A 24,283-nucleotide genomic window follows, 5' to 3' on the forward strand; every position below is an offset into this window, starting at 1 on the left:
TAAATTGTCCGACAATCAAATTTCTGAAGACTATAAAAATATTTTAGATGCCCTTTTGATCACTCCTGAAACTCAATGTTCTACTTTAAAATTAGCCTGTGAAGCATACTTAGCTGGGTATGTTTTGAGGGAATTACAAAAGAAGGAATTTTGTGGCTGCTGCGTTGTAAACATTTCCCAGCCATGTCACAGCTCTCCACTATTGGATTTGATTAAAAACCAAGATAGAGGAAATCTTAAATATCCAAGTCGTCCATTCATATTAATTGTATCAAGAATAGTCACCTTTGTGCAACATTTGCGGGTCTCAAGGTGTTTACGATGAACTTGAGAAATGCATTTTGCCAAAGCACGAACTCTGTCCACTATTTTATAGTTGTGATCCAGAACCTGCCAAATTAATTGCAGGAATAGTCTGTCAGAAAATAGTCCCTCCGGTTATGGATAACATAACGCGCACAATTCCTGCTAAGCATGAAAAAGTAAAAGAGCTTGTATATAAGCCAATATCTAGAAAAGAATACAAACTTCAGTAACATTTACTTTGTTATTCAAAGATTCACTTTACAACTATACTAAAAATATATCTATTTAATATCAAGAATAATTATCAACAACATTATTTTAAAGATGTAGGTAAATAATTACCTAATTTAAAATATTTGAATTATTGGTTTTATAAAAAATACTATTCATAATTACGCATTACCGTGATAAGGTGTTGACCACATCTGCCGGAGCAGAGCCGGAGATACACATTTTTTATTTTTATTGTCGTAGAATATGAATAGAGTATTAAAAATATTTCAAAGCTAAATTATAATTTAAATATAACTAAAATATTAATTTACTCTTTCGTTAATAAAATAAAAATATAAAACCTGGGAAAAAACGACTTTTTCTTTGAAGAATAACAGCTGATTGCACTGGAAGGCGGCAATAAAAAGATAAAATGTGTGAGGAGTTCTAGCGCTACTTCTCCCTGGCGGGAAAAATCTTATTTTGCAAAAACACGGCGATTGTTATGGCCGCTATAGCGCGGCAGCGCGAAATCAAAGTTGGCCGTGGTAGAGCAGACACGCTCAGATTGATAAATGCCACAAAACGCGTCTAAATCACAAATTTGAAAAATAAATACCTTCAGAACTTCAGAAACCAGTTATCTTATTTCTAAAAGCCAGTTTTACGTTCTGATGAATCATTTTGCAAAGATAAGTGTTAATTTTAAGTTTGAAAGCGATAAAATTGTGAATAAGCCTTGGCTACGGTGTTAAGGGCTGGCGGCGTAGATTTCTCCCGCGAGGTTCTAAGTTTAAAAACGTTCGCGCACGGCTTCCGCGCATTCATCATGCAACGCGCGAAGTTCATTTGGGGAAATGCCTAGTTGAGGATGTGGCCACTAGGAGGTGCAGATTTTGAATACTTACCTCTTAATAACGGGTATGTGATCGTCACAAATTTGGCCTAGATCTTTGCTTATGGGGACCTTCTGATAGGCTTATGTTGATATCAAGAATTCAAGATTACAACACTCCTAAAACCTTCGCGTTAAAAATCATTATTACATATATCTTTAGCTTACTCAAGATTATAAATTTACTGGAGGAACCTGACTGGCTGCGTAGCTTGGGTGCCATGCAGGAAGTCAACTTCCAGTGAATAGACGAAGTGAACCGAACAACTACGTAGTCGACCTTTAAAAGTCACAAAAATTTCTGAGCATAATCGTCTTTCAGAAAAATTAACACAATATACAGGGTGTCAATGAAAAACGATACAGGGCCAATAAATCCAAATTTCTTTTAGCTAGGAATTTGAAATTTCCAGGACACATAGAACGTGCAGGGTGACAAATGACAACGGAAATGTCCATGACCTTGAATTATGTCTTCAAAGTCATTAAAAATTTATCTCGAGAACCATTAGAGATAAAAAGTTTGTTTCAATTATATAGAAAAGTGTTCCCCGTAACTTTTGAGGTCTAAATAGCTTTGATGCCGCCTAATTTGACCAATAACCAGTCTAGGGAATTTAAGCAAAAACCGGAAGGTCGTGATGAAAATTATGTATTAACTCGAAAAGTACTCATACTAGAGTAAAAAGGGTGTAACTTGAAATATTAATTCTAAATGTCTTTTACCCTATGCAAAACACCATGATGAAAACCTTTCAAATTGGAACCATTTCTCTAAATCCATTGCCTCTCGAGATAAACTTTGATTGACCTTGAACCATGAGTTAAAGGTCATCCGAGGTTACAAATTCCAAAGATGACATACCAGATGAGTATGTATAGCAAATTTTTATAATCTAGTGTGAGTATTGTTCGAGTTATTAGCCCCTCAACCTGGTCTCTGGTACATAATTTTCATGTTTTTGTCTCAATTCTTTTGACTTGTTATTGGTCAAATAAGTAAGGATCAAAGTTTTTAATCTCTAAAATGTGAAGAGAAACACTTTTCTAATTGAAACCAGCTTTGTATCTCTAATGGTTCTCGAGATAAATTTTAACTGACCTTGAAGACATGGTTCAAGGTCTTGGAAATTTCCGTTGCTAAGAGACCCCCTGCACGTTCTATGTGTCTTTTAATTTTCAAATTCCTAGCTTAAATAAATTTGGAGTTATTGGCACTGTATCGTATTTGAGTTAACACCCGGTATATTAAATAGAGAATAATTTATACCCGGGATGTCCAAATTTGCCTTTTAAAAAAATCACAATTCAATTGACGGCACCGAATCGTCCCTATCAAGGAGAGAATATTGGCCGATTTCATCGCACTCTCTTCAGCCAATAAAAGATTCTAATTAGAGAGAAAATTGGGGCACACAAACCCCCTCGAGGATAGAGTGGGACCTCTCTAACGATTGAGTCCGACGCATGGAGTAGAGCCAAATAATTAGGCCCGTATAACAAATTTAACCCCCCCCCCCCACCCCCCTCTACTAACGGCGTGTTCTAAGCCCTCGGAACATCAAAGGACGTACCGATACTTGGGTAGAACGCGCAAAACTGCAGTTGCTAACCGCGAAATCAGATTGGTTCCGCAGAGAGCAGCGAGCTAAGCCTACGTTATCAGCGTAATCGATCTGACGAAGTCAAATTATAACGGCATGGATTAAAGTTTAAAACCCGGCCCATCGGAGAAGTTTGCCTCGCTCCTTTACACACCAGACATGGCCGCTGATACTCGTACGCGCTGGCGGCATCTGTCGTTCGTATTCGGAACAAACTTTGAAAAAATCGTGTTTAGCTAATTTCTAATAGTATCTGCTCACCTACATTTCCTTATCTGGTCGGATTAAAATTTGTTAGTGTTATCTGAAAATGTAAACTGATCTGGTTTGAAGTTCGTGAAAAAATAAAAATAACTGTGGTGGGTTAATTTATTAAAAACATAATATAACAAAATGTATTTAAATATTTAATTAAAGTTAAGGCTATCTTAAATAACCCAAATGGCGTTCTTGTGCAATAACATTAAAAGAGGATAAATTTGGGGAAAGTAAATTTGACTTCAAATGCTTCCGTAATCCAACCTGCTAATGTTGAATAACCCCGAGGGGCAGATCACTTCCTTGATTAACGACGCACCCCTCGAAAGATTAAATCCGATTTAATCGTGATTATTTTGATTAAATTCAATTTAATCACGATTATGTTGATTAAATCACGTTTAATCATGATTAGAATGTTTAAATCTGATTTAATCATGATTAAATTATAAAATCTGATTAAAATGATTAAATCCTGATTGAAACGATTAAATCGTGATTAGTATGATTAAATCGTGGTTAGAAATTAGAACGAGAATCAAACACAATTGCGATAGAACCATCAATATTAATAATTAATATTAAATCATCGTACTTTAGTTTGGATTTTAATTATCAAATCTCGATTCGACCGATTATATTGATTAAATCGTGATTAAAATGATTAAATCTGAATAAAATTATTAAATCGTGATTAAAATGATTAAATCTGAATAAAATTATTAAATCTGATTAAAATGATTAGATCATGATTAGAATGATAAAATATCGTTTAAATCGTGGTTAGATTGATTAAATCGTGATTAGATTTTCTAATCTTGATTACCCAGCTTTAATCACAATTACCTTGATTTAATCATTTTACTACGATTAAGACGCACCAAAAATGGAAGTGACCTGCCCCTCGAATAAGCCTGATAAAATCATGGCAGGGTAGTTCTGAATATAAATAAACATAACTATTAGTTAACAGCGATTTAGTTTGCCGCACGTACCAATAATTTCGACTTCATTTCAGCTAGGAGCAACAAACACAAGGAGAACGCAGCTAGCCTTTAAACACGCTAACGAATGGTTGTGTACGAATTTCATTGGACGAGCGTCACGAGCCTTTACGATGAACGTTTTACGGACGGGGGGGAAGACAATTTCCGAATTTCCCCTTTCCGACGGCAGCAGGCGCTAAAGCATCTAGCCAATGAAAAATGTACACAAGAAAATCCACGACTTTTGACGGGTTGCGTTCTCCTTGTGTGGGGTATTGTGTTTGTTGCTCATAGATTTCAGCGTGCCTGTAGCGGACGCTCGAGAAGAAAACCTAACAATACAACCCAGTAGAAAGCGCACGATGTCAATTGAGCGCCTGGTAATTAATAAACCAAATTTCCGAAAAGGTTAATTAATTAAAATAAGAAACCTTACCCGTCGGAACATTCTACGGACAAAGACCAGAATCGATATCCTGAAGTGAACCTCGCGAAAGCATCGTCTATAATCATCCGAGAGAAAACTGACAAAAAAGAACACTTCAAATTAATGGCGTATTAAAAAGGTTCTCCCCGCGCGGTCGACCTTTGACCCTGGGCTCTCGCGCCTCTGTGGGTAAAAATAAAAGCGTAAAATTTTTATCGGTCGTTTGGTCTTTTTTATTTCAAAAAAGGCCCGCGTTATTAAAGAACGGAGACGGAAAATTTAATCAAAATTCTTTCTCCGGATCGACGCCAGGTGACGCTAAAAAAAGGGTCGCGAAACATTTTCAGGTAAATAAAACGGGTCGTATTCTCTTAACGGGCCCCTGTCGTTAATTGTTTTCATTACGCGAGAAATACGAGCCAGGGTGAGTGTAATGAGGGTTGAAGGCAGGAAAGAATGGTAAAGATAGACTTTCTTAGTAGCCTAAAAGTAGAATAAACCCTAAACACCCCGGCTTCATTCCCCTCCCATAATTAATACACGCCCTAGTATCGTTCTAAGAAAAAAATGTTACCGGGACCCTTTAACTTGGAAGTTATATTTAAACTACGATGAATGTGAAAAGTTACGTCGTTTCACTCTCATTCGCTGCTCGAGACACTGCCAACTAAATCTCGTCACGGAAAAAATAACGAAAGTGAGCTCCGTTATTTCTATCTCAAAGAACGAAATTAAAATTTCGTACGCTTAGTCGTTTCGCAGACTAGCTTTACCTCAATCCCACTTTTCGCGTAGAATAGATTATGGAAAGCTGACTATATATTTGGCTCCATACCAAAAGTCCGCGCGGGCGTGTATATCGAAGTAGCAATCTCTTAATTAAAAAGGATCTGTTCTAAGTACTTTTTTCGCGTGACAACATCGCCGTGGGGTAATCATTCGGTGTAAATAGAAGTTCGAATGGGCTCTTCCCGAAGCAGCGCGCCAAAATCGGGGGTTTATGGCAAATAATCAACTTAAATCGGCCGACTGATACACAGGGTGTTTCAGTGATCAGTACAGTAAATTTGAGGTGTTATAAGGGTTGAGTAATGATGACTGTCTTGGTCTTGTTTTTAATACTTTGTAGAGTAAAATTTTCCTATTACCCCTAAGATCGGTTTCGCACACGATTTTGTTTTTCATACTTTGTAGAATAAAATTTTCGAAAAACCCCTAAAATCGGTTTTCCTAATTTAGGTTCTTGTGTTCGTGCGGTAGCTTACTTTTTAGGCGTTTCGGGCTTTTTTAGGTCAAACTTTAAAACACTCTAGCGCGTCTACAATTCGTCACAGAGAATTGCAACCAAGACAGTCATACATCATTACTCAACCCTTATAACACCTCAAATTTACTGTACTGATCTCTGAAACACCCTGTACAGTATGTACCATCGCAATCCTAGAAATAATACTTGGCAGAGAGAGCAAAGCGACCGACCATTATACTCGCAGAATCGAATTCTTTTCATCCGTGATTATGTCTTTAATCTTGTCACGATAACGAACGCCAAAATTTATCCAAAAAAGGCGAAATTTTACTTACACAACAAATACTACTTTGGTGTACAGGGTTTGAGTAATTATGTGTCGTACCTTTAAATATTTATTTGTTGAACCTCTAAAATACTTTTGTAAAAGTAATTTGTTGTAATTTTATAATAAACTTCTACTTCGTTTGACTAAGATCAAAGTGTAGTATATCGTTTCATATCACACTTTTTTTTTAATTCAACCGATCTATACCACCCAGGCCGCTAGGCTCGAGCTTTAGTAGGCCCACCCTGACCTCGTTCCAGTCTCGTCTCGGTGTCGCCTACATTTAGGCAAGTTTCCGGGCCTCTAGACTTAAGCCCACTCCGCCTATTGATTAATCCGCCACTGTCTGTACGATACATACTAGCTCGCCTAATAGTTGTATCGTAGTATATTCAGTGATTCAAGATCCGGTTACCATTTATGGAAATACTTTTATTTCGTAAAGTGGTTACAGACGACCCTAAACTTACTAAAATATTAGTAAAAGTCATCTGTAGATTAATTTCACCTCAAAATGAAATATTTAGGCCCCTTGGGTTACACCCTTGAGCCCACCCCCAGGATTTGCGGACCCCACGGCAGCAACTGATGAGCCCGACTGTGGAGCAAAATAAAATGAGCAAAACCTTTATTTGGAAGGTAATGCTCTAGCAAAAAGTAAATACCTTAGCTTTTAAAATAATGCGAAATCAATACTAAAATGGATAATTTATTTTATTCCCATTTCTAATGGCATATGCCGAATAAGATAAAACGTTTTTTACAAGCAGATTCTAAAATAAAATCAAAACCGAATGCCAACTGAACCGTTATTAATTTTTCCTGCTGAAATTGCCGGATGATTAGGTAAAACATCTAAACATTAGACGATTATTTTAACTTGACGAATTTATTCATACCTAGACTAAAGTGCTTTTAAATCTGAATGTTAATCGCGTAAGTAAAAATTGTCAGGTTTGGATGTACAGCAGTATAACTCGTGCCACCTAGTGAGAATCGCAAGATCTTCAGAATCTTTAGAGTAGGCTAAGAGCATGTTGCAAAAGTATGTTTGTCTAGGATTTGCCAATATAACTTCTATGGTCGAATCCTCGCCAAGCATACTTTTGCAACAGGCCCTAAGCTTCCGACATTAATTATTTAGTCTAATAACTTCAAACTTTTTTCACTTGCATCAAAATCAGATTGACTCAATTATTTTAACCATCGGCAGAGAACAGTTAGCTGGTTCGGAGTAATCTGAATCAAGAACGTATTTGTTTATGTTAAAAGGAACCACGGCTATGGACTGCATTGCAAAGAGTGATAAAATACGGGAATAGGTAGATTTGTCCATAATGGGAAAGGACAAAAAAGCTAAACCCTAAACAAATTTGAGGAAATTTAAAAACTTACAAATAGCTCGTACCAATACACTGAGAGAAATTTGTCTAGTTGAAACTACAGGAAATCCTGGCAACTGGAGTAGCCAGGATTGTACTGTATATTTGAAGTATTATCCTGTAAAATTGCGTTATCGATTATATCTGATAATTTTTACAGGACAACCTCCTGTAATTTCCAATAAAACAAAATTGTAATTTTAGCACTAAAAGCTGTTTTGTTAACCAAATATAAAGTTGCAAATTCTACAGGACGGTGATATTATATTTCACCGAAAACATCAGGTGGTTTTTATAGGAAAACATCTCGTAATTTCCACTAAACTGAAATTGCAATTTTAGCACAAAAAGCTGTTTCTTTAACCAAATATAAAGCTGCAAATTCTACAGGACGGTGATATTATATTTCACCGAAAACATCAGGTGGTTATATAGGAAAACATCTCGTAATTTCCACTAAACTGAAATTGCAATTTTAGCACAAAAAGCTGTTTCTTTAACCAAATATAAAGCTGCAAATTCTACAGGACGGTGTTTGTTTATTTCACGGCATTACGATTTTTTGAGACCCAACAGATGGCGGTAATATGGGGTAAATAAGAAGCGGGAATTTTACAAATAAATATTTTGTTTCACCCTAAGCCTTAAAATATCATGTAATTATGAAAATATAACCAAGTACTTAATCATTTAAAACATTTTTAACTGTGAAAATATAACCAAGTACTTAATCATTTAAAACATTTTTAATTGTGAAAATATCACAAAATATTTTATCAATTAACATATTTGATTTTGACAATATTAAAAAAGTGAATAGAGCGAGTATTATCACAATATAACACAGCGCATGCTTGTACAAAATTTTAACTAGGAAATGCTTACTACAAATACGCTGAGGTTCGTCTAAATTCAAGGTAACTGGTTTATTTGCATTGTCATTAGGAATCTTCTTAAAAATTGTCGGTTCCCATTTCCGTCGAAGTTTTTCATTTTGAGGAAATTTGTGAAACTAACTTTAGTTAAAGCAGCGTCAGTTTGCTTTTTAGTCGACAAGCAATTTTTGATCAAACGAAATAAGCACACTAACTTGTCACTGACAGAACACTTGACTTTCTCCAATAAATTTCGCAAATGTCCCATATCTTTTCAAAATCTTAAGGGAGTCATTGGACATTTGTACGATAACTTTTCGATAAACTGGGAACCTTTTTTTTCTATAAAACCAAAAATATTAAACAATTATTTACCAAAATAATGAGGAAGTACCGAGTTGATAGTTTTGTCAGTCTATCCTCTCTGTGAGTCTGTGCTAAAGAGAGAGGGATGGCGGCCCGGGGAGGCTGTGTTGGAGGGTGGGAATAAAAAAACTCGAGTTTAACAGAACTCTTACTTGACTTACGACTCCTATCTTTATGCCTATAATTGTTAATAATTTTATTTTGTAAAAAAAAAGGTTCCTAGTTTATTGAAAAGGTTATCAGACAAATGTTCAATGACCCCCTAAGATTTTGAACTAGTCCAATGCTTTTGCCCTGTGTTTATTTCAAACCCTGCAGCCAAGTAAGGTCACTAGGTCTGTGTTGCCGACTTAATGCTGGAAACCACGGAATCAGGAACAAAAATAAGGATTTTTTGAACTGGCTTAAAAATAAATGTAAATAGTAAAAGGTGGCGTTTAAGCAGACGTTACTGACAATACAAGTTTAAAAACCAATGCGGAAATTGATGGAAATATATTTTTTTCCCTTTGAAGTTACTTTATGTAGTATTACATTACATCACAGAACAGTAAAGACTTTCAGAATTAAGTATTTTCGACTCTAGCAGAAGCTACACACGTAAGAAGTCGCGAAAAAACGAATATTTGAGATTCCGACACGTGCTTGTAACACCATAATAACATAGAGTATGAAGTCGCTTTTTTATTCACTATCGAAACGAGTCTAGGTTGTGCAGCTAAGAGGGTAAACTGTGTATCAATCGTCTGCTAGGACTTTTGCTCTCGTAGCATTAACTGCATTACCTATTTGTACCCACTCGATGTTACTGACGACCGTCGAAATGAGGCACATAGTTAGTTTTTAGGTATAGCGAAAAGAGATACGCAACTCTATGGGGTGGCTGAGTGGTTAGCCTCGCAGCCGGGTTCGATCCCAGCTTGTGGCCCTGGGTGAAAATCCGGGACCAAAGTGCACTCCTTCCGCGTAGAGTTTGTAAGTTCTCTCCCCACTGGTTAAAGGGGTTTTCCACCGAGATCTTCGGTTTCCCCTTTCCATAAAAACTTGCCGAGATAAACGGTATAGTAATAAGTGTAGGGAGCTGACGGTTAGCTCGCGGGGTTTGAAGGGCCTGCCACCACCCTCCTACGCAATATAACCCGGCCACTGGTCAAAAGGCCTTATAAATCGCTAGATGACTTAGGCCTGTAGTGGTGCCTATAGGGTATTAGCTTAGCTGATTATTAACTCCTTCAAAACCCGTGCTATATTACCAGGAGTCAAAGCTATATCGCCACTGCACTTAATAAATTAATGCTTGTTTTATAGTCTTCCAACCTGTAAAACTGAATTAATGTAATTTACTGGAATGTATGTAGAATCGAGAGCACTGTTTTTGGGAAATGAACACTCTTGTAATTTTTAAAAACCGGTATTAATTTCAGTTTCGAGCAAACATAAAGACACGAATCTCGGATCAAATAGATCTTCGAGTGAAAAACTAATTAAAATAAAATGAAATAGAGAGAAATTCCAACGGTTGAATGATTTCGTCCTATTTGGGACATATATCAGTACCGGGCAGGAAATCTGGCTCGCGACTATTGACGGCTTTTAAAATTCATTTTGCGCGTGAAAATTCCTCTACATGTTATGGTCAAAGAAGCACGCAAAGAAGGCTGTGTGCCCAAGACATGTACCAGTAGTGTCGCGCGCTAAAACGTCATTTCAAAATCCGTCAATTACATCGAAAAGAGAAATTAAGCTTAAACATTAAAAATTTCAAAACGCGTTGCGTAGCGACGGAAACCTGAATAGGGGATAGTGGTGGAGAATAATATATACGATATGATAAGTTAAAAGGAACACCCTAAGGACTGAATTGCAAAGAGTGATAAAATACGGGAATAAGTAGAATAGTCCATAATGGGAAAGGATAAAAAAGCTATACCCTAAACAAATTTGAGGAAATTTAAAAACTTACAAATAACTCGTACCAATAGATCTTCGAGCAAACATAAAGGCGTATAATTCCGACCAAGATACATTATTGTCTGAATAAAAACACAAATTAAAAATTCATCATCATAATCTCTTTAACAGAATTAATCATTTGTTTTTAATCCGAAAGATTTATTTGACGTGAGATGATGCTTTTTAAAAAATATCTTTTATCGTATAAATATAAACACTTTCTCAAATATATATATTGGCTGTAAATATTAAATGAAAGCCGTTCCAATACAATAGGGGTGCCCAAATTTCCTATAAATAAAGATCGCCATTTTCAAGGTCATAATGGTTATTTACTAACAAGGAGACTTTTAGGAAAAATTTTCAAAAAAATATAAAATTTAAAATGCAAAAAACTAAAAAAAAATTATCAATTCGTCAATTTTTTCTAGTTTTTGCATTTTAGAAATTTTCAAAATCCCATGTTTTTTGGGTAAGTAATTTTCTATTTTGTGTTGTCAAAAACATTTTCGGTTGCCATGGCAAAACTAATGCCCGTTGAAACTTTTCCTTTTGGGAATTTCCATGATTCATTAAGGCCTACTTAACCCCCGAGTTTGAACAAAATCTGTGTGTTACACCTCGGGTAGTCTCCTTGTAAATATCGTCTATTTGAGCACCGCTGCGCTACAAGTAAAAATCCTATTTTAGGGCATTCTACCCACTTAACAGTTATAAATGGGAACCACTAGTAAGAACTAACACACTTCTGGTAATTACGTAACTTTTGTCTTTACGACTTCCCCGCTGTTGGCGATAGAGAACTTTGTTTCTCTTGTATTAGCCCAGCTTCCGAAACGTTTTGCGGTTGAAAACGGTTCCTAGATATATAAAAGCCCTCTCACGAGTGTATGTAGTGTCCGCCTGGAATCATTAGAAACAGAAGAGAGGGAAAAAACGCTATTCTGTTTGAGTTAGAACGGCTGGAAAAAAAACCGACGTAAAAATTCCTAATGTAAGTGAAAGCGAGGAAACACGGGAAAAAATATATATACTAGAGGTGGTATGGTATTCGATCTGGCTGGTAATCGATAACCAGCAGATAAGGGCGAACGAAATGTAAATTCCGTGGCCCGTCTGCAGTTCGCCGAATGAGAGAAGGGTCGGTGGCTTTTGCGGCCTAGCCACCTGACCCGATAATTAGCCCTGATCTCCCCATCAGAGAGATATTTCGCTTTCCCTTTCATTGCCCCCCGGTTAAAACCCCTTCTCTAAAAACGCAGATGTTTGAAGAATTAATGCATTCCGTTTTCTTTCAATTAAAATAATTCTTCCGTCTCGGAACAGCGCCACGCCGCCTAATGGCTATTTCGCGAACTAATTTTCGTGGGGAATGTAGACTCTTGGGGAACTGGCAATTGCGCGTCTCTGTAGATATGAAACGTCATGTTTTAATAGTATTCTACTCAGCGAACTTTCAGCCTAGTTAGTCTGAAACGTAGGTAGTTCCCTTAAGACACACTCGCGATGTATAACTCGAAAACAAAGTTTGCCACCAGGTTTAAAAAAATCTGGAATCAATTTTTGATGTTATCAAATGAGTTCTAAAATTAATTTGAACCAAAATGGTCTACGAATGTGATCAAATAAGACTATAAATATCACTAAAGTAACCTGCAGTATGATTTTGTCTAATGACGCCTATTGATCTGACCACAGTGGACAAGGAATGTGACCAAAGTGGACTATAAACTTCACTAAAGTAACCTGCAGTATGAATTTGTCTAATTACGCCTATTGATCTGACCAAAATGGTCTATGAATGTGACTAAAGACACTTCTGATTTTGTCCGAAGTGGACCTATGAATTTGATCCAAGTATTCTACGCTTTCTGCAAACAAACGCCGTTGATTTCCGACCATTATTGCGAAGACGCAATGAACAATTTGACTGTCTTCTACCGACTGACTGAATAATGAGGAACTTGAATAACGTGGAAACTGGATAACTTGAAAGCTGAATTACGTGGAAATTGAATAACGAGAAAGCTGAATTACGTGGAAATTGAATAACGAGAAAGCTGAATTACGTGGAAATTGAATAACGTGAAACCTAAATAACGAAAAAACTGAAATCTTTGTATATATAATAACGTGGATCTTGAATAATATTAAGACTTATTAACGTGGAACCTAAGTTAAGTGGAAACTGAGTAGCGTGTTATGCAATTTCCATGTTATCAAATTTCCATGTTATTAAATTTCCATGTTATTAAATTTCCATGTTATTAAATTTCCGTGTTATTCAATTTCCGTGTTATTCAATTTCCGTGTTATGAAATTTCCATGTTATTCAATTTCCGTGTTATTCAATTTCCGTATTATTCAATTTCCATGTTATTCAATTTCCGTGTTATTCAATTTCCGTATTATTCAATTTCCGTGTTATTCAATTTCCGTGTTATTCGATTTCCATGTTATTCAATTTCCGTGTTATTCAATTTCCATGTTATTCGATTTCCGTGTTATTCAATTTCCGTGTTATTCAATTTCCGTGTTACTAAATTTCCGTGTTATTAAATTTCCGTGTTACTAAATTTCCATGTTATTCAATTTCCGTGTTATTCAATTTCCGTGTTATTCAATTTCCGTGTTATTCAATTTCCGTGTTATTCAATTTCCGTGTTATTCAATTTCCGTGTTATTCAATTTCCGTGTTATTCAATTTCCGTGTTATTCAATTTCCGTGTTATTCGATTTCCGTGTTATTCGATTTCCGTGTTATTCGATTTCCGTGTTATTCGATTTCAGTGTTATTCAATTTCCGTGTTATTCAATTTCCGTGTTATTCAATTTCCGTGTTATTCAATTTCCGTGTTATTCAATTTCCGTGTTATTCAATTTCCGTGTTATTCAATTTCCGTGTTATTCAATTTCCGTGTTATTCAATTTCCGTGTTATTCAATTTCCATGTTATTCAATTTCCGTGTTATTCGATTTCCGTGTTATTCAATTTCCATGTTGTTAAATTTCCATGTTGTTAAATTTCCATGTTATTCAATTTCCGTGTTATTCAATTTCCGTATTATTCAATTTCCGTGTTATTCAATTTCCGTGTTATTCGATTTCCGTGTTATTCGATTTCCATGTTATTCAATTTCCGTGTTATTCAATTTCCATGTTATTCAATTTCCGTGTTATTCAATTTCCGTGTTACTAAATTTCCGTGTTATTAAATTTCCGTGTTACTAAATTTCCATGTTATTCAATTTCCGTGTTACTAAATTTCCATGTTATTCAATTTCCGTGTTATTCAATTTCCGTGTTATTCAATTTCCGTGTTATTCAATTTCCATGTTATTCAATTTCCGTGTTATTCAATTTCCACGTTATTGAAATTTCACGTTATTCAATTTCCACATTATTCAATTTCCGTGTTATTCAATTTCCACGTTATTCAATTTCCGTGTTATTCAGGTTCCACGTTATTTCAATTACTGAACTTTTTAGTAAACGCATTATCCAGTTCCTTCTTCAAAGGTTCTGAGTCACCAAATCACCCTTTCCAAAAATTTCATATTTCAAAGATGTACGAGGTTCTATTGGGGCTCGCGTGTCTTCGAGGGCAAGAAAGAGCTCATTCAAACTTTTCGAGGCAAAGCAACCGATCACTTCAGCGTCACAGGCTGCCCTAGATATTATTTAGCGCACCCCGTGGGCAGTACCAGTCTGGCCAAAGCCTGCCAGAAGAACCGAAAACCACTAAATCTCTCCCTCTCTCAGCCGAATTCCATTCTCATCCGAGCAACGGCCTTTACGCGTTGCGGCCTAAAAACCCCCGAAGAAGTAAACGAAAAAATGAGGAGTGTCCTGGAAATACTCCGGGGCAGTACCATCGTTCAACCTCGAATAAATGTCCCAGTAGTGATATAGGGCAATACACCGTGGACGTCATCCGTTCGATGGCGTAAAAGAGGCCTTCAAATTTGGACCACGCTGGTGGCCCTTAAGGGTCCTTGCACGGGATATTTCTACATAGTCATGATCATAAATCAAACAGTTAGCTTCGACATTCCATTCCTCGGCAGTCCGAAGACGACGTACTAGGTGCCAACCTTTTCACTTATCGATTTTACCGTTAAAGCCTCTCCTTCGACCTTGCCGAAGTTTCGTTTCCACCTACATTAAGCTGAAAGCTTTGTAGGATGGTAAAGTCTTCTTACCTCGAACACCGATCGAACTGTTCAGTTACCTCGTGAATCCATTCGCGTATAAGTAAATGACCGTCTTCTTTCGTCGATGGCGGAGGGAGAATTTGCGCTGGCTAAACTTCTTCATTTCTTACGCGTCGAAGATGTCACGGACACGTTGACTCGATTTGGTCGAGATGGATTGGACTGCTGGCCGCGTTTCCAAGTATTTCTAAGCGTCGCTTCTGGGGGAAAAATCCACTGTTTGGGAAAAAAATGGGGGTCCGCCAAATGCGTAAAGAAGAAACGAGAGAATCGCGGAAGAAAAGCGCGCGAACTGTTACGATTTCCAACGAAAAGTTACTCTAGACTTTTCGCGTCCCCAACCACGAATCTGGAAACTTTTAACTCGAGCGGACATTCCCACAAACCTTCGGTAGTTTGACTTTTTCCCATAATACTTTTGGCTGGTTTCAGTAACAGAACGAAGTGGATTTTTTCACTTTTATATAGGACCTTTTCAGTGTTCGGAAATGTTTGTCCGATAAGTCCATCCCACTCTGTCATGGCGTGACAGTCCTATTTATACACTATCCCCATTAATATTAATTTATCGATTACTTTCTTTTGTAAGAATGTATTAATTCATTTCGCAAAAAAAGGGGTATGTCAAGTTGATAAGACTAAGCCGATCCCACCTTGTCTTGGTGAAAAGCGGGTGACAGGCGAAAACGTGGCGCCGTCCCAAGGTTGAAGAAACTTTCGTCTGCTAAATTGAATTTCGTCTCATTCTACAGGAATTTACAAGTTGAATGTTTAGTTTATTTTTCCAACCTATCAAATCTTTCGAAGAAGTAAATATTGGTTAGATATGGGCCCGAAAACGTCAACCACACCCACGTCTATAACTGTAGATGTATGACTTTGGTGGGTGTGTGGTTTTTTTTGCAATTTTTAAACCGATATCTGATTTTCAAACTGATTTTCCGTACATGGCTTAAAACAATTTAGAAATAAATTTTGACAATTTTCTACGTACCACGAACCATCCTAAATCAAAATGTCAATAAATATACAATTATCAATATCAAAATTTAATCAATATTTAAAATTAGAAAATCCTATTCTATATTTAAATACGAATATTTTACAGATATTTGAGATATTTTAATAAATATTTCGTCTTGGTCTGCCCAGTTAACGTATACAGTAAACCATTATCGGTGAAAGTATAAAATTCGGCTTACGAAACGACATTTTTATTCTAATTCGACGCGATCGAAAATGGATTTTTATGGAGCCCGTATTTTAAAGCTATATATTTATCGAATATTAAGAGTATATAGAAAATGGTCCAACCTTATCCTAGTTAATGGCGACAATAGATTGGAATAACGGAGAAAAAAACCATAACCGTTTTTATCTTCAAACGGTTTCTATTTGTCTTATAAATAAATAGCGAAATTGATTCCAGCTATCTAGGTTTCTATAAATGACTATGAAATGTCTAAGTCACCTCTAAATGTATGGACGCGGAAAACCCAATGAAACAGTCAAAAGTAACTATATTGAATACTACAGATTCAGAATAATATTGATAAGGAGCTTTTCGAGGATCCACTGTTGTCAAAGGACTGATTTTGTATGCCTCTCAAACAATTACAATTAATAAGTCCCAAAAGAAAATTAAAAGAGTTCACAAAGGAATTATAACATTTTACAAGGTATTAATCAAAGTAATTAAGTGGTTCCAAAAGTACTTATTTGGTTCCAAAAGTAATTAAATGGTTTCAAAAGTAATTTATTATTTCCAAAAGTAATTAATTGGTTACAAAAGTAATTAATCGGTTCCAAAAGAAATTAATTGGTTCCAAAAGTAATGAATTAGTTCCAAAAGTAATTAATTGGTTCCAAAAGTAATTAATTGGTTCCAAAAGTAATTAATTGTTTTCCACAGTAATTAATCAGTTCCAAAATAGTTAATCGGTTCCAAAAGTAATTAATTGTTTTCCACGGTAATTAATCAGTTCCAAAATAATTAATCGGTTCCAAAAGTAATTAATCAGTTCCAAAATAATTAATCGGTTCCAAAAGTAATTAATCGGTTCCAAAAGTAATTAATTGTTTTCCACAGTAATTAATCAGTTCCAAAATAATTAATCGGTTCCAAAAGTAATTAATTGGTTCCAAAAGTAATTAATTGTTTTCCACAGTAATTAATCAGTTCCAAAATATTTAATCGGTTCCAAAAGTAATTAATTGTTTTCCACAGTAATTAATCAATTCCAAAATAATTAATCGGTTCCAAAAGTTATTAATTGGTTCCAAAATGAATTACGAAGTTCTAATATATATTAATTAGCTATAAAATAAATTAATTCGTTCCAAAAGGAATGAATTCGTTCCAAAATGTGCTAATGTGTTCCATAAGGAATTATTAATTAATTACTGCGTTCTAAAAGGAATTACGCCTAATAAGTTAGAAAATGTATGAATTCATTACAAAATGTATGAATTGATAACAAAATGTATGAATTCATTACAAAATGTATGAATTGATAACAAAATGTATGAATTCATTACCAAATGTATTAATTCATTACAAAATCTATGAATTGATTACAAAATCTATGAATTGATAACAAAATGTATGAATTCATTACAAAATGTACTAATTCATTACAAAATCTATGAATTGATAACCAAATGTATGACTTAATTACAAAATCTATGAATTGATAACCAAATGTACGAATTCTTTACAAAATGTATTAATTAATTACGAAATTTAATAATTCATACCAAAAATAATTAATTTGTTCCAAAATTTAATAATTCATACCAAAAATAATTAATTTGTTCCAAAATTTAATAATTCATACCAAAAATAATTAATTTGTTCCAAAATGTATTAATGTGCTCCAAAAAGAATTATTACTTTCCAAAATGTATTAATGTGCTCCAAAAAGAATTATTACTTTCCAAAAGGAATTAAAATTGACCCCTTGTTTTTTGCCAATGGAAGGTTCTCACTGTGCTCTAGTTTGTGCCATACAGCGGAAAATCTACTATTTTTTCCAAATGGGAAAATTGAGAAGAAGGCAGCAGCTGGAAAGAACTGAAATCCAAATACCTCTGAAACCAAATCAACTTTGAATAAGCCTGTTTATTAGACTTTTAGACTTTTCATTCGGAGCTTTCAGTGAAAGGGTGGCGCCTACGGAGAGCAAATCTATCTGAAAGTTTTTGACGCGCAAAAAATAAGAGTTCTGGCTCATTTTAAACTTTACATTATCCCCATCAGCGGTGGTCTCTCGCAGCCTCTGAGATCCAATTCGCAGAAGAAGAAACCAGCTTAAAAATTCCGTAATATCTTTGAAAGTTGCCGCGGAGATAAAACTAGGATCGATGGAATTGCTTATAGATATTTCATACATTATCTAAGAATTTGATTTCAAAAATGTACACCCATTCAATATTTATGATTAACGGATGCAAATGTACAAGGCCATATATATCGCTGAAATATTTCTACGTTTCCTAGAAATTTTCATTCTCATTTAGGGTTGTTTCAAATCCACATTTCACATTCAACCAAATTTGCAATCCGTTCAATAGAGCGTTCTATAAAATCGGCCCAAAACCGGCCAAACGTTTCATACAGACTATAGAGCTATAGTTCAGCAGGACTAACAACATTTGTTATTCTTTGGTTTAAGAGAATTCGGCTTATGTCCTGTCTTTATATGAATATTTTAGAGACGTACCTTTTAGGAGTTGTAGGAGGGACCCTAGGTGTTGAAGTATGTTTGGGGTTAAGAATATTTTCATTTGCCATCATACATTTATTGCAAAAATCATTTAAAATAATTAGTGAAGCCTAGGCTAGCAACCACGCTACTCCTAAAAATCGACTGCTCTCAATTTCTTACGGGTTTGCCAGATAAATATTTTTTCTCACACTAAAAACCGGCTAAACCTTCACCGCCTCCGAACTCAAAAGGGGAAAAGCACCCCACACCGATTTTATAGAACGCTCAATTAAGTAGTGAGTGGTTTAGTCTGTACCAACTTTCCTCCTTACAAAAACAATCAAATTTTAGATATATCCACCATCGAACTTCCTATTTTATACAAATGCAGAAAGCTTAAAATAACTTGATATACCTCTGGTATTACGGTGAAACACTGTGAAAATGGAGTTTTCTGATAAGGTCTAATTCATTTTGTAGCTGCTTAAATTAAGAATTTATATATAGAATGGTTTGGATTTTGTCGATAATTCTTTCATTATTTTGTTTAAATATCCCAAACATGTGCGATATATTAAAAAAACGCATATTGGTAAATTTTACGGGCAGTTTGTGAGAAAATGGTCTAAGATATAAGTTTGGGGTCTCGTTTATTTAGTTGAATATATTATTTACTGGGATCAAGAGGATCTATGCATTTAAAATTATTTATAAAATATTTTATATAAGGATTTAAATGATACATTTTAGTCATCTTTTTCGGTGTTTTTATCGTATAATGGAGATAGTAATTATGAAAATGTTGTGGTTATAAACGCGTTCTTATTCACCTCTGATCGGATATAAATTAATTCATGCTAATATTTCAATACAGCGCCAAGCTGCGAGCGCTCTTACCCCATCTATTGTCAGACACCAGTACTAAAAATTCGCATAGTTTAACTTTAAAACCGAAATTTCTTCGTTATTCCAGAAGAAAATAAACGATAAATTAATATTAACGAGATTACTCGTACAGAGCTGGCGCAATAAAACGACTTTTAGTGGTAGATGTCGTTATATGTTTAGGAAAATTTAAAAAGAATACGCTAGAGTGCACAATTTCGTAAGCCCATCCTTGTTCGAGAGCCGAATCGTTAAAAATCCCAACACATCTCGAATACGCGAGTGATATTAAGCAAAATGGTGGACACGAGCTCGCTCTTAAAACTTCTAAGAGAAGATTCGTGTAGAAACTTTCAATTATCGTACGCTACAAGACACCGAGCTACTAAATTAGCAACGTAGGTTTGAGAATCCTGCAACTAGGATAAAGAGAAAGTTTCAGTAAGTGCGGCGGAAATATTTCACTGTTTGATGGCGCTGTCCTTGGCTGAATCTACCCATTGGTTTAACTATAAGGGAGCTATATACAACTCGTATATCTCTTTCTATCTACCCTTTCGCTTCTAGCCAACGTCTCATATTTATAAAGATGGGAAAATTATAGTGGCTGGAAAGGTACACACGCCAAAAGCGGCGGAACATTAAAGCTATCGCATTCTCTTTACTCTTTCTCGGGGGGATTTCGAATGTCTCGCAATCTTTCGATATGGCCAGGGCCCCATTACCGCTCTGCCATTCCTCTCAGGATGGTTGGCCAACGGCAGAACTCGCTTCTTCTCTGTGCGTGGTCGCTTTTCTATCACATCCACGGATTGACAGCGGTACTTTCGCCCTAAGTTATGTTGCAAATGACGATAAATTAATGAAATGACAACAATTGGCTCCATAGGGCGTGCACTGTCGACTGAAACTGGATAGAGGCTGCTTCTTCAGTCGAATGATAGGACATCATCAGGAACGCTGTCCCCACTTGCTATAATCCTTGTACACTCTGACTGAAATTATTACTGTAATCGCATGGTACTCACTTCATAAACCTTCTGTTCTCACTTCGTAATCATTCTGTACCCACTTCGTAATCATTCTGTACCCACTTGGTAATCAATCTGTACCCACTTCGTAATCATTCTGTACCCACTTGGTAATCATTCTGTACCAACTTGGTAATCATTATGTACCCACTTCGTAATCATTCTGTGCCCACTTGGTAATCATTCTGTACCCACCTGGTAATCATTATGTACCCACTTCGTAATCATTCTGTGCCCACTTGGTAATCATTCTGTACCCACTTGGTAATCATTATGTACCCACTTGGTAATCATTCTGTGCCCACTTGGTAATCATTCTGTACCCACTTGGTAATCATTCTGTACCCACTTCGTAATCATTCTGTATCCACTTCGTAATCATTCTGTGCCCACTTGGTAATCATTCTGTACCCACTTGGTAATCATTCTGTACCCACTTGGTTATCATTATGTACCCACTTGGTAATCATTCTGTGCCCACTTGGTAATCATTCTGTACCCACTTGGTAATCATTCTGTACCCACTTCGTAATCATTCTGTATCCACTTCGTAATCATTCTGTATCCACTTCGTAATCATTCTGTACCCACTTCGTAATCATTGTGTATCCACTTCGTAATCTTTCTGTACCCACTTCGTAATCATTCTGTATCCACTTCATAACCACGGCGTAATCATTTTGTAATTACTGTAATCGATTCTTCACTGGTTATGTAATCCGTGTAAGTAAATGTTTAAGTTTTTTTTAGGATACTGATATTTTTTAATACTTTTAAGGATTTGGTGGATTTTATTTAACATTTTGAGGATTTTTAAAATTCAAATTATAATAATTTATAAGATATTTATTGCAGTCTATGTAGTATTTTCAATTTCGGTCCTGAGTGTGAGAGACTATAGTAGGAATGAAGTGTTTACTAGTGTAAGTTATATGGATCGTTGGATATGCAAATATACACCCTTTTAAAAGGTACTAAATAAATTGGTTCGCACCAAGATCGTTTTTAGGTTACTGAGAAGGTATAGTAGTTTCCGTTAGTTCCTCTCTCAAACCTTAACCACCCTTTTTCACAATTGCATAGTGCCATTTTTTATCAGTCATAATAACGTTTCATTTCATGTTTCGAAAAAAGTCTGAAACGTTCAATTTAACTCTTAATTTTGTTTGAGCGATTTTAATAAACACTGAATTTAACCATTTAATTAATTAATTAGTTCTATTAAGATTTAAGCATTCATTTCCATCTGGACCAAGAATCTAAGGGGACTCACTGTTCCCAAATTTGGACACGGTAGGCGTGGCCTAAATCGGAAGGCTTACTGAGGTACACCAGCCGCTTTGAAGCGCCTGAAGAATTCTGTTCAACTATCACTATGAGAGGCTTAGTCGGGGCTTCGGCGACAGTATGTGCGAAAAAGTTAGGTTAGGATTAGTTTTATTAAATTTTTTTAATTTTGGAAATGAAATGGATTCCAGTGAATTTTATTAAAAAAACTTCAGAAATATGTTGATTACTATTACTTAAACTTTTAAAGAACCAATTTCAAAAATAAAATGTCTAAAACTTACTAAGGCTAATTATTTAACCACAACAACGGTGCCATTTTGTCAAAATTGAACGGGAACGGTCGGGAAACTACGTCGGAAATCGCCTAGTTTGTCCACATTGAACTAAAATTACCCGCGACTTTCCTATTCCCAGTATTAACGGGTGCCTTTTAAAGCTTGAGCAGTGAGTCCCCTTAGATTATTAGTCCATGGTTCTAGCAAATGTTTTTTTATTTTTGTAATACTCAGATACTTTCCAAAATACAATAATTTCCCATTTTCTAACTATTTCTAAATATACTTTTAGGAAATACTGTAACGATAATGTTAAATCTATTACTGTTATACTATAAATTGTTAATTATTAAAATTATTTATATAAAATAAAAACAACAAAATAATATGAATGAAATGTGATTAATACGCTATTACCAAATATAACGTATTTTTAAAAATAATACATTTATAAAAATTTAATTAATATAAGAATATTTAGGAAATAGGTTTCGTATTCCTTACAAAAGAGGGCGCCTTAAGCCTAGAACCAAGATTGATCCTAAAATGGGGTGGGACGTCGGTATAACAGCAAAACACATCTGCTAAAAGCTGCAGTCCCAGGTTCTACCAGCGTAAATTAGTTCTTAGATCAAATAAAATCACAGATTTTTGTCATGTTGTATAAATATTAAAATGTTAAATAATTACGGAAACCCGTGAGTTTTATGTAATTAATTATCATTTTAAATAATAATTTAATTAAGTTCATATATCAATAAATAAGACTCCTATGTATAACTTAATAGATCGAGTAATTAAAAACCACTTTATTAACACAGTAAAAACTACTTTTATTTACAATTTAAATAAAAATATTAAAAAGTATTAATTACAGTCCTGATGAAGCCTCTGAACATAAAGTGAAAATAGTCGTGCTCGTACTGTAATTAGTACTTGTAAAAAAAATAGTTTTTACTGTGTTATTAAAGTGGTTTTTAATTACTCGATCTATTTAATTAAGTTCACTTAAAATTAATTACGTAATAAATAGCAAAATAGTTAGTAGATTCTTATCTCTTATGTTAAACAAAAATATTTTAAGTGCCCTGGAGAGAAAATTGTGATTTTCAGTTAGACTCAGTACGTTCTCAGTTACCTCAATACGCTCTTGATCATACCTATCAATTTTGCGGCAATTAAAGGAACGCGAATTAGGAAGAATTGGAATTTTCTGGATATTTAAAACATAAATAAAAGTAAGGCTGTCGTCGGTAGATAGAATTAGTTTTAAGCTCGGACTTCGAAATGATTAAATTCTTTCCTCGTACGTCAGTTTTCCTTTATGCTCAGCGGCTATAGTTTATCAAAACAGAAAAATAATAATATTATGGAAGCTTGACTGAGTACCTTAAATTCCTATCCCCCTTTTTGGGAGGTAGGGCGCTAGAGACGCGGAAACGGATTTTCATTCTAAATTTTTAAGAATCGCCTCCCCATTTCAGCTCGCTTTTCAAAATCCGACGCCAGGAGCTCAAAATATTCGTTTTATACTAGTTGAATAAGCGTTGAGGCGGACTTCCCTACTTGGCATTCCCAATTTCAATTGATCAGAGAAATCCACCAGGAGGCTCTTATGTCACCCAGCCTGGTGTCGCCTTTTAAGAGAACCTATCGTTCTTAGCTACAATTAGCAAAGGAGAGCGCGATGAGGTTGCTGTGATAAATCATAGAATAAAAAGACCGTTTCTCGGAATGAAAAGGAAAATTTTAATTTCACGAGCGCTTCAACTAAGGCGACGTTCAGACTATACAACTTTTAAGGGTCAATTTGTTTGGCCACAAAGTTTGTTCGACTAATTGGGAATTAAATGAGCGGTTTAAACGGTAAATTTTAGTACGTGTTTTTTGGCGGAATCGACCAGCCATGACAGATGTTTTTACAATTTTTGTGAGATTTTCAAATATCGAAAATGCATACAATGAAATTAAGTTACTCCTTGATGTCACTGACGAGGAAAATTTGTGAACTTTGACCCTTCGTCTGATGAATGTATAAT

General features: G+C 35.3%; 1 protein-coding gene and 1 long non-coding RNA gene across 6 annotated transcripts in view; one reads left to right on the forward strand and one right to left on the reverse strand.

Annotated features, from left to right (window-relative positions):
* LOC149940642 (potassium voltage-gated channel protein Shaw-like) overlaps positions 1–24,283 on the forward strand; it is a 208,664-nt gene that overhangs the window by 69,830 nt on the left and 114,551 nt on the right. The gene's annotated exons all lie outside the window — the stretch shown is intronic.
* Positions 31–781, reverse strand: LOC149940643 (uncharacterized). Its single transcript, XR_016481414.1, has 3 exons — positions 710–781; positions 286–390; positions 31–199 (listed from the first exon to the last, which is right to left on the reverse strand). It is a non-coding gene; the product is annotated as an uncharacterized LOC149940643 (long non-coding RNA).

This window comes from Leiobunum rupestre, chromosome 6, assembly GCF_980474605.1.
Source record: "Leiobunum rupestre chromosome 6, qqLeiRupe1.1.hap1, whole genome shotgun sequence".
Classification (NCBI taxonomy): domain Eukaryota; kingdom Metazoa; phylum Arthropoda; class Arachnida; order Opiliones; family Sclerosomatidae; genus Leiobunum; species Leiobunum rupestre.